This window comes from Corvus moneduloides, chromosome 6 (genome assembly GCF_009650955.1).
Source record: "Corvus moneduloides isolate bCorMon1 chromosome 6, bCorMon1.pri, whole genome shotgun sequence".
NCBI lineage: Eukaryota > Metazoa > Chordata > Aves > Passeriformes > Corvidae > Corvus > Corvus moneduloides.
In genome coordinates this window covers 5,926,420-5,937,577 of record NC_045481.1, presented here as the reverse complement: position 1 = coordinate 5,937,577, position 11,158 = coordinate 5,926,420, and positions in this window count along the sequence as shown.

Genomic DNA, 11,158 nt, shown 5'->3' with positions numbered 1-11,158 from the left:
AGCTGCAGGGACGAGCTCTTCACCCAGAGCCCCACATGGAAAATACATTTTGCTGACAGAGTCATATCTCTCAATTCTCCTGTTAGAAGGGGAGACACGAGTTTTGTCTCTGCTAAGGCTTGTGTGTGCAGTAAAAGCCCTTCTATCAACAGGCTCCAAGGAAATGAGCTGGCTACATCCCAACTAAACCGTGCAAGATCCAATCTAACACCTCACAGCTTGCTGGATTATTGTCTGCTTGAGCTGAGGGCATTCAGCTGGAGCAGGGTCTGTGACCAGGGCTCGGGGAAGAAAGGAGTCACGTCACCTCGAGCCTTCTTTTGGGTTTGCCTTTGCTTCTGCCATTGTGCTGTGCTTTGTATTCACTGGACATCCCTTCTCTCCATCAGGGCATCCTCACTCTGCACTCTGATGATCCAGAGAAAGTTTGGCTACAAAGGGAAGAGGAAAAAAAAAAATCATACCTACCAAGGACTGTAAAGAGCAGCATCAACTTGATAAATACTGTTCACTAGTAGCAGTAATGATTTATTGATTTTTTCAGGGAACAGATTAATTTAGAGCCATCTAACATAGATCTTTCTTTTCCTCTGTATTTATTGCTGCTGCTCAAAGTCTTTCGTTGTGATCTATGGGCATGTTGCAGGGCTGAGCACTGCAATAAGCATGGCTGTCCTGGATTATTCGCTTACCAAGGAGGATCTTTGTAACAGGAGGCCAAGGGCAATTCCAATCCCATTCTGAAAAGCCAGATTTCATTCAGGCATCCTTTGAGGAGTAGAGTTTTTCCATCATCTGAAGCTATTGCCTTAATCTAAATTGTTGGTTCAATTGCTATCCATGAATTTAGTACTTAAAGGGATTAGGGCAAAAAAAGCCTTGATTTTCCTTCTGACCTTTTAACGTCATCAGATGAAAGTTGGGACATCAGTAAAGGGATTTTAAGTCAATAATTGTTTTGTAGTGATGGTATGTTTGTAAGCCAAACACTATCCCTGCCCTAATCCTTGCTCCCTGTATGGAGCAGAGTCATCTGCTGTAGTCTTCTGCGTTCGGCTTCACAGCAGCCTTGCCAACAGGACAGAACTTGCAAACAAGGCAAGAGAGCAGCGATCCAAATAAAAATTGCAGAGACTATGCTGCTCTGCTGGAGCCCCAGAAAGTTCTCTAAATGGACTGTTGCTGAAATCCTGACCTTGTTCGCTCTTGGGCTGCCCGAACTGCTGCCTACCCTGTAGCCAAGATTAATTAATTCTCATATTGATGTGTCGAGCAACTGCCATGAAACCATAAAACAGGCAGAAAGCTGTCAGCATCCTGTAAAACTTGAGGAGGAGACAGGGAATCAACACGTAGGGATTTACTGAGCGGCGTGCCAAGCTAGCACAGCTTTAATCTCAGGTTGTGTTGCCTGGAAAGAGGCAGATCAGGTACCTCATTCTGCACTGTTACCTTGGGCAAGAGTTAATGGATTTACACAGGCAGAAAGCAGGCACAAGTGAAAGGACAGTAGCTGAGGAAACCAGATCCTTATTCCTTTGATGTCTCTTCTCTTACACCAGGTAAGAAGCTGAACGGAGAAGGCGTCCTTTGGCAGACAGGTTTAGTTACAGCGATGGGCTGTAGGTTAAGATTTCCTCCCTGGCCCTGTGTTGGCTTCCAGTTCTGTCACTTCATACAGTTGCAGCGACGTTGCTGGAGTCAGAACAACTATTTTCGAGTGGTGTGGTTCTCATGGAGGAGATAGAGGGGAAAGCAGAGCAGCTGTACAAGAAACAGCAAGGCCGGGAGGAGCTCCTGTGGCAGGAGCCTCTCACCCCCATCCCCTCAAAGAAGAACGTCCATGGGGGTTGTGCAGCCCTTGGCTATGCTGGGGTCGGGCTAGGTTGCTCGAGCCACAGTGAGGTTGTGACAAGGACCCACAGGCTGCCCACAAGGCCAACTCCAATTCCTTCTTTCTGCTTTTGCAGGTCTGTTCTCTGCCTGCTTGGGAGGGAACCAGCTCTTGCAACATCTCTGCACTTCCCAGCACAATGAGCCCCTGTCAGGAGCCTTCACTTGCTCCGGTACCAAAGCACAGGGAAACCACAGACAAGAACTGTGGTGTTGCAACACCATTGTGCTGTCACAAGTCATCTCAGCTAAAAATAAACTACTGCTAAACAACGTTCCTACCCACTTTCACCAAATGCCGTAAGGAGCACTAACTCAGGGCACAAACAGCTTGAAAAACTATGAGAAGTTTCATTTTTTGCCTCTCTTCTGAGGGTAAGTCCCCCCAAACCCTGTCCTGATTCTCTATCCCGATCAAGTACCCTGGAGCACCTGTGGCTTCTCCACAAGCTCTCCAACGTGCAGATTTTTTTCCCTGCTCTCCTCACTTCAGGGTTCTCATGGAGCCCCAGGAGGTCACATCCCCACGTGGGGACAGGAACAACCCTCACCTTTGCTTTAAGCTGAGTTGGAGAGCCCTGTGAGCTCTGGTTCTTAGCTCACCAGTTCATGTTTCGTGGTGCTATGCAAGCTTTGCACAGCTTTGCAGGGAGCAGGGAACCAGCCTTGCGGAAAGCTGCCCGCCCGTGGACAAAAGCCGGCAACAAAGCCCAGCGAGCTCTTTTGTCTGAGCCAGGACTGCTCCGTCTCCGGCTTCTGCTGGTACTGGCAGTGGTGGAAAGCCAGGGCAGCTTCCTCAGCTGATCTTGCTCTAGTCTTAGCAGGTTATCTGAAGTTCAGCTCTGCCCCCTGCCCCTGTGTGAGCATGTTGTGTGGTACCTGCCCCGAATCACAGCCACACATTTTCCTGTTGCTCGAAAAGCTGTGCTAGGCAGGCTCCTGTCAGCTCCTCACCTTTTAAAACGAGCTGGAGAGAGTGAAACTGCCCCATGATGCTCCTGAGGACACTTTTGCCGAGCGGCTCTGTGTACATCAGATCCAGTCCCACTGCAGCAGCTGTTTCCCCTGTGACCAAGACAACAGCTCTCAGTTCCAGAGTGTGTCTCACACAAGATTTTCCTTCCCACACACTTTCTTTCCAGTATTTCCCAGCTCGGTGAGAAAGTTGAAAACCCTGAAAACACAAAGCTTGATCTTTTTCTCCTCCCTCTCTCTGAAATGCAGAGGTGGGCTGCAACCCCACAACACCCACTGGGCTCAGTGGGAAGCCTTTGATACCTCCTCAGTCCTGCCATCCTACAGACCTGCGTAAGACACCAGGATATGGTCTGGAAAATTCTGGGATTTCATCAGTCTAAAATTGGCGAGGGGGACAGCACAGCCCCTGCACCAACCCCAGCTCCAGCACCTCCCCATGAACCCCATCAATGGTAGCAGAGACCCCATTACCTCTCACCCTGCTTGCTTTGCTTCAAAACAGCCACATGCTTAACCCACCGAGCCATGCCCAGGAGGAAATTCCCCACCCTTTATCCTCCTGCTTTGCCTTTTGGCCTTTTAAGAAGACTTGGACTAAATAAGGGGACAGGACACAGAGCTGGAGGGCAGGTCAGGCTGCCTTCCCACACTGCCCAGGCACAGGCAGTCCTGCTCCATGGAGAGGTGACATTCAGTCCTCACCTGGACCATGTGGTGGGTGTCCTGTCCTCAAAGCTGGCTGCAGAATTATGGCCTGGCTTGTGCTGATAGGTCATGTAGAGAGCTGGAAAAGAAAATGCCTCTGGCTCCTCATCTGCCCTCGTACAGCATGTCCGTGTTACCAGCACAGAGCAGCAGTGGGACATGCAGTGGTGGGAGATGCAATAGTGGGAGATGCCCGGGGTTCAGCACAGGCACCCAGGAAGACTTACACAGTGTGCCCTGTTTCAAACAGGACCAAGTCATGGAAAGGTTTTGATTCAGAGATATAAAACTACTTCCAACTTAGAGCAAACACGTCTTCAATGCTCCTTCATCCAAGGGTTAAATTTTTAGCCTGGCTCAGCATGATACCTCACTGGGACACTGCTGAGTGAGGGCAGAGTGTTTTCTAGTGCACAGATCTCTGATGCAAGGCTTTGGGGCTGCCAGTGGGATCATTTGCTGCTTTGCCAGAAGAGTTCATCACCAGAGCCCCTCTCAGAACTGCTTAGCAGGGAGTAGCATCGTGCTGAGGAGTGTGGGGTGCCAGAGTGGGGCCAGACCACCTCCAAACACTGCTCTGACCCAAATCCCAGTTGGAGCAGGCACAAGCATGAGCTGAGCCCATGTTAAACAAACAAAATGAAGTTTTGACTGGAGCCTGGTGAGTGGCAAGCACAGGACACACTCCAGCTCCTTGTAACAAACCATTTCAGCTTCAATCCCATGGAAAGGCTTGTGCTCACAGAAATTGCTGAAAAGCCCTAGGCACAGAAATCTCTGGGCAGATCAATGTGATCAGCATGGAATCATAGAATGGGTTGGGTTGGAAGAGACTTTAAAGATCATCTTGTTCCTACCCTACTGCCAAGGGCAGGGACGCCTTCCACTAGGCCAGATTGCTCCAAGCCCCATCCAACCTGGCCTGGAACACTGCCAGGGATGGGGCAGCCACAGCTTCTGTGGGCAGTGTGGGCCAGGGCCTCAGCAGCCTCACAGTGAAGAATTTCTTCCTAATATCCCATCTAAACCAACTGTCTGTCAGCTAAAGGCTTGGGCTTCTGTATTTTTTCAATCAGCCTGATTTTCCCTGTTTCTGCATGAATGCTTAACGTTCTTCTGAAATGGCCTTTAAAAATTTTCCATTTTGAATAAAATCTGGAGGGTAAAAGAATAAAAAAGAATTAAAAAAAAAAAAGCTGCATGTAGCCAAAACAGACAAAATTGCCTGTATAGAGGATTTGTGCTGAATCATTGTTATATTTGGCTCTTCCTTATGTCAATACCCCTGTGCTTTTGAGGCTGCATTAAAAATATAAAAAAGGACCCAGACAAGGACAAGGACAGTTCCGGCCAAACTTTGGTACTGTTGAATTGGTCAAATATACAAAGCAACTGCTTTAAAGTCCAGAATCAATATTTTCACATCAGAGCGCTGCACAAAACACAAACCAGAGAAATTGGGGAGGTTTTGACAGGATTTTCTTTGGAAAGTCCTGGATGGGCTGAGGTGGCCTGGGAGGCTGGGCTGGCAAGGAGTCAAGGCTGCAGGAAGCCTTTATTGGACCTTTGTGCAGGGAAAGATCCTAGTCTTTTATGGCTTTGCAGCTGTATGGGCCAAAGTGGAATTTGCTGGGCTACAACTATTTTCCACTGGATCTACTGGGAGCTGTAGCTGCTATTCCACAGGATAAATTTGGTTATGTGGTGATGTGAATTTCCTCACACGAAGAAAAACATTTCCCTGCCTGGTTTATGTGTCCTGAAATATACCAAGAAGAGGAAAGACATGCCAGGTGGTGCAGAGCAGATAGAACCCCATGGTTTGCACCCCACATTATCCTCCTGGCTGACTGCACTGCTGAATAAATGGTGCTGCAGGGATGGCAAGTTGGGATGCTGCTGCTTGGAGACTAAATTACTGCTTTGTGAGTGAAAGCAGCAAGGTCTGTTCATCAGATATAACTTGTTCCTATTAGGACGGAAAAGCTCAAGCCAAGGAGCTTCTCTCCACAAAAGCATAATTTGTGAAGCAATTCATGCCAGGGAGTCATTACTTTTCTGATCAAAGCGTGTTTAAGATTACTAGAGGATCTCTCCATATACAACATGTATATGCACATGAATACCATGTCTCAACTGCTGCGTAGCTCCAGGAGATGGGAAGGTGGGGCAGCAGTAAAAAAGCTGGATTCATCCAGACAGCACACAGACAGCTGGCTTCTGAGGAGGAAAGAAAGAAAGAAAGTGGTTAGAAGAGAGCAGTTAAAACAAAATGTTCAGGGTGCTGAGGTACTGGCACAGGTTCCCCACAGAAGCTGTGGATCCCTCATCCCTGGAAGTGTCCAAGGCCAGGTTGGATGGGGGTCTGAGCAACCTGAGGTGTCCCTGCCCATGGCAGGGGGTTGAAATGAAATGATCTTTAAGGTCCCTTCCAACCCAAACCATTCTGTGGTTCTATGAAAACTCTAACTCAAAACAGTATCAAAAAAAGAAAGCCCTGAGATGTGAGTGGGATGCTCAGTGCTGCAGTGCTGGGCTGGGTTTGTGTTTCCCTGTTAGACATTTTCTGTTAGTAGTTCAGATTACAAATTGAGAGAAGTCTTTGAAAATAAAACTGGAGTGAACTCTAAGAGCAAAGCCCACTTGACCGTGCCTTTCCAGGGTTTGCTTTTGCCTGGACACATAGGGCCAGGCTCTCCAGCTGCTTCAGTCACCCTTGCCAGGGAGGGAAGACACCACTAAGACAGGGACAGAACAAATCCCTCCAGGCCACTGCTGACCACCACAAACTGCTGCTGGAAATCAGCGTGCCGTGAAGGTGATCCAGTGGCTCAGGCAGTGTGAAGAAGGCGGGAGTGAGCCACAAATACACCCCCAGATACTCTCCAACAGGGCAGAGGAGCTCATCTCCCCAGCCTGTGACACCCCAGCACCTCCCATTTATGCACCCTGCATCCCATAATTGCCTGGCTCGGAGCTTTAATCAGCCACAAACACAGCGGCGCAGTGAACTGAGGGAGGGAGCCTCACCCTGCTCAGGCTCCCTGATGGGTCTGTAGGGTATCCACCACTGTGGTGTGGGGCAGGGGGGAAGAGTTGTGACCCTTCATCAGATCCAGACCCCAAAGGCAGTTTTAGGATGCTGCAGGGGTGCGACCGCAGCTCTGGAATCGTCTGCTCCACACCTTGGCATCTCAGGGCAATGGCTGTACCCACCCAGCTGGAAGCTCCCTGTGTGGTATGGCCTGGTTTAGGGCCACATCCAAAATTTGGGCATGCTCCAGCTGGGCTGGCCTGTGAACCCAAGGAGGGCAGCCATGAATTGTGCCCCTGAAGACCCCATCCCTCCTGATCTACAGAGGGGAGGAAAATGAGGCAGCAGGCATGCCCAAATGCATGGTGTTAAAGCTCATTTCAGGATGGGGTGAGCCTCTGGGATACCCTCACCTCACATCCCAGGCCCCAGAGCACACTGGGGAGCATCCAGGATGCTGGGAGGGCCAAAATGTCCCAGGAGAAATTTAACTGGGGTGGGCAGGTACCAGAAATGTGCTGGGTGCTGCAGCTAAATCCTCCTGGGTCAGTGAGGCAGAGCCCTTAGTCAGCCCTGATGCATTCCTGGGAAGGCAGTGAGGATGCTGAGCCTGTCTGGCTCACAGGGCAGGCATGGAAACCCTGGCAGCTTGGAAACAGAGCTTGGAAGTGCCCGGTGGGCCAGGAGATGAACCCTGGTGTGCCAGGAAGTGAAAGGGTGAAGTAGTAAAAAGCTCTGATAAGAAAGGCCATGTAATCAGAACAAATACTGAGTGATTCAGCAGCAACTGACCCAGGAAGGAGTGAAGGGCACTCCTTGCAATGTTTGACTTGTCGGCTGCGATGGCGCAACAGCCTCAGACGAGGAGAAGCAGCAAAGGCAGGAGCGGGCGGCTCCTCCTGTCACCACGACACCTGCTTGGCTTCTGCAGCTGGGACCCCACAAAAACAACCTCTGGGCTTCCCTCAGCTGGAAAGACGCCTCTTTCTGTGGTAGGCATGGGTCTCCATCCCACAGGGATGGCAACAGTCCTTGGTATCAGCTGCCAGGCAGGAAGGCAGCACTAACAGCCGGGTTGTTGGCTGTGTGTGCTGGTGGACAAACAGTGCCACGGCCCATATTCCTGCACCAGGGATGCTGCGAGAAACATAGCCCCCTCCCAGCCAATGCCTTGCCGAGAGGCAACTAAATGTCCCCACAGCCTGTGTTCCTTGTGACTTGAGAGCAGGTCTGCCTTTAGCCCTCATTTCCCAGTGCCAGGGTCTATCCCCACAATGTTCACACCACCTCAGCTCTGAGCTTGGCAGCTGGGTTAGTGCCCAGCATGGTTATTGACTTTTTTCCCCCCTAAATCCCTGCAGCAGGTAGTCAGGAGAGGGCTCACTGACTCTCTTCCCATGGGATGCACTGGGAGGGGTCACACAACGTGCTCAGGCTTTGGAAAGCCGATGGTGTTTCAGGTCACTGACAGGCTGTCCATCACCATCACCAGGAATACAGGTTTGGAGTCCAGGCTGAGCATCCACCTTCAGAAATTCAGGCCTCTTGATGAGACCTAGAGCTGCAATGCAAAAAAACAAACTGGAGAATACCAACCCAACCCTGGTGCCGCCCAAAACCATGACCCGAAGTTTACTTCTGAAAATCCAGGCTCTCACCCCATATCTAAACCACAGGCGTGCTTCCTGCCAGCTCTACCCTCCCACCCGGGCATGGCTGTTGTTCCACAATACCCAGCTGGCAAAGAAGTCTTCATCTTTCCAAGCAGAGACAGATGCCAGCTGGGGGTCTCTGACATGCAGAGTTTCAGCCCTTTTTCTATCACACATGGGCCATGGCTCAGAGGAAGGCTGGTGGGACACCTCTGGTACCTGTGGAAAACTGACAAAGTTCATGGGGAAAAACAGGCAACAAGAATGGTGGTGGATCCTATGGGCAAGAGCAGGAACAACTCCCTGTGCTGAGGGTGCCTGTCCCTTTCCATGGAAAAGGAGAGCATGGCCCCACCACTGTGCTGAGCAAGAGGAAGCACTGCCCTTCCCACCAGTGACAGAGAGGTGGCCATGCCACCACCAAAGCTGGCCTTCAAACCAATGGCAACCTCTGCTCACACCACAGCAAAGACATCCCTACCCAGCTGGGTAGAGCTGCGCTTACTTACCACCTCCAAGTGCTGACTGAGCACTGGAGTAGCTCAGTAAGCTGGGAGAATGAACAACAAACAACCCCCCCACAACAAAACACAGACTCCAACAGTGATAAAATCAACTTTTCAGAGGTCACATTGATACTTTTTCCTTGGTACAATGCTGCTCCTCCCCAAACAGGGAGTTGAAACAGCACTGGAGGATCACAGGTGGGCAAAAACACAAAAGGAGGAGGATGAATAAGATAATGCACAGATCCTGCAGGTAAGGAGCAAGGTGTGTCTCTGGGCTGGCCTGGATGAACCTGGATTTGCAAAGACTTGTCCAGTGATTGACCAACCTGCAAGTGCTGAGGTGCAGCTCAACATGACCTGCTAACGAGGCCAGGTGGAAAGTCCCTCCAAGACCTGCAGTTACTGGCTAAGAATTAGGAGGAAAAAAAACCCAGAAGATTTTCCTGCCGCTGGAGAGCACAGTTCATGGGACAGAAATGCTTCCCCATCAGCATAAGTGAAGTATCATTGGGGTCGGATGTGGGTTGGAGCAACCTGGTCTAGCAGAAGGTGTCCCTGCCCGTGGCAGGGGAGGTTGGAACAAGACCATCCTTAAGGTCCCTTCCAAACTAAATCACTTCATGATTCCATGAAAACGTGAAACATTCGTCACAGGCTTCTTGCCACGGGCACTTGCTGCTAATTTAACTCTACATCAAGATTCTGTGCTCCATCTACACAGTCCCTGGCCCTTGGGAACACAGGTAGTGAAACACCAGGGACCTGCCAAAAAAGCCAATAGCTCTGGCTGCCCCCCCTCAGCCCCACGAAGAGCTGCTGCCATGTCACAGCGCCCTGACTGCCCAGCACTGGCTCTGGACACCACGGACACTTTCCCTGCCCACACCCCAACCCTGGTGCTGCAAGAGCTGTGGCTCATTGCATCATCCTCACTCCACCTCCCTGGGGCAGGTCTCCATCAGCCCCAAACCTGCCATCTCTCCCATGGGGATCTTCACCAGCTGGCCCTGTGTCCCAGAAAATACCCAGTATTTCAAATTGTTTCCTGGTCCCAGGGCATGCCAAAATTAAGACCTTTTCCAGTACCTGGTGAGCAACACCAGTTCCTGGTATTCTTCTAAGAGACAATACCAGAATCCCTGCTCCAAGCCCTCTGTGCCGGCTCCTGCCAGCTTGCAAAGACTTGCCCCAGAGGGACAGGGCTGAAGGGTTTGGAAGCGCCTGGAAAGGGCTGTTATGGGCATGTACTCAGCTTTAGCCATCTCAAGCAAGAGGGTCTTACTCAGATTCCTGGGAGACCAGAAATTAAGGCAAAAATGGAGTAATCAGCCTCTGAGGAAAGGATGGAGAGGGGATAGCTTAAGGACAGTGGGGTTGTTTCTCAGCCCTAAGCCTGCCAGAGGTCAAGAAATGTTTGGACAACACTCTCAGGCACATGGTGGGATTCTTGGGGTTGTCCTGTGCAGGGCCAGAAGCTGGACTTGGATGATCCTTGTGGGTCCCTCCCAACTCAGGATATTCTATGATTCTATGAAAGTGGAGCCTGAGTCCTCCCAAGAATGCCTCAGTAACACTGTCAGAGAAAAGCTGCTTCAAAACAGCTTGGGCTGGAGAGCAACCAGCCACTGCACCCCCATTTCCATGGCCAACCCTGGCTTTCTCCTGGGCTGGAAGGCACTGGAAAGTTCCCTGTTCTCCTGCCCCCTGCAGCAGGGTGGCCTGTGATTCTGCCACCAGCCTAACACAGCGAAGTCCTACAAGCAGATGCAACTGCATATTAATATAAAGCCATCAGGAGCTTTTGTCCTGAGGGATCCATGATATCTGTAGAGAGGGGGCCAGTGCCAGAGCTGGTTGAGGACCTTGGACACCCACCCGTGTCTCAGGGCGTGGGGAGGGAGGGAGTGAAGCCATCACTGGGCACCACTGCACCACACCCACAATTTTTTCAGCCCTTCCTTTGTGAGCTTTTCTATTTTTGACCTTCTGCCTAATCACATAAGCTGCTTTCCAGAGCAACTACAGCATTTTCAGCTTTTATTGACGTCCTCTGAAAACACGACTGAGGATTGCCAGGAGGGAGATACCAGAGCCACGCTCACTTTGACATGGTTTCTCACCTGGATAGTTCATGGGCTTCAAATAATGCCAGGCAGGCAGTTGGGCAAGTGAAGAGCTGGCAGTGCCCAGCTGGCATCTTGAGACTCAGAAGCAAAATACATGATTAAAGCAAGAGCTGTGTGCTTACAGCTCTGTCCACACAGCAGAGACTGAACTGGAAAGCCAAATCACCCTCTACTTCACCATAAACAGTGGGTGTTGGGTTTTAAGGAGCATCTCACCATGACCTCAATGGCCCATTTCATGCGTGGTGGCATGGAAGGGAG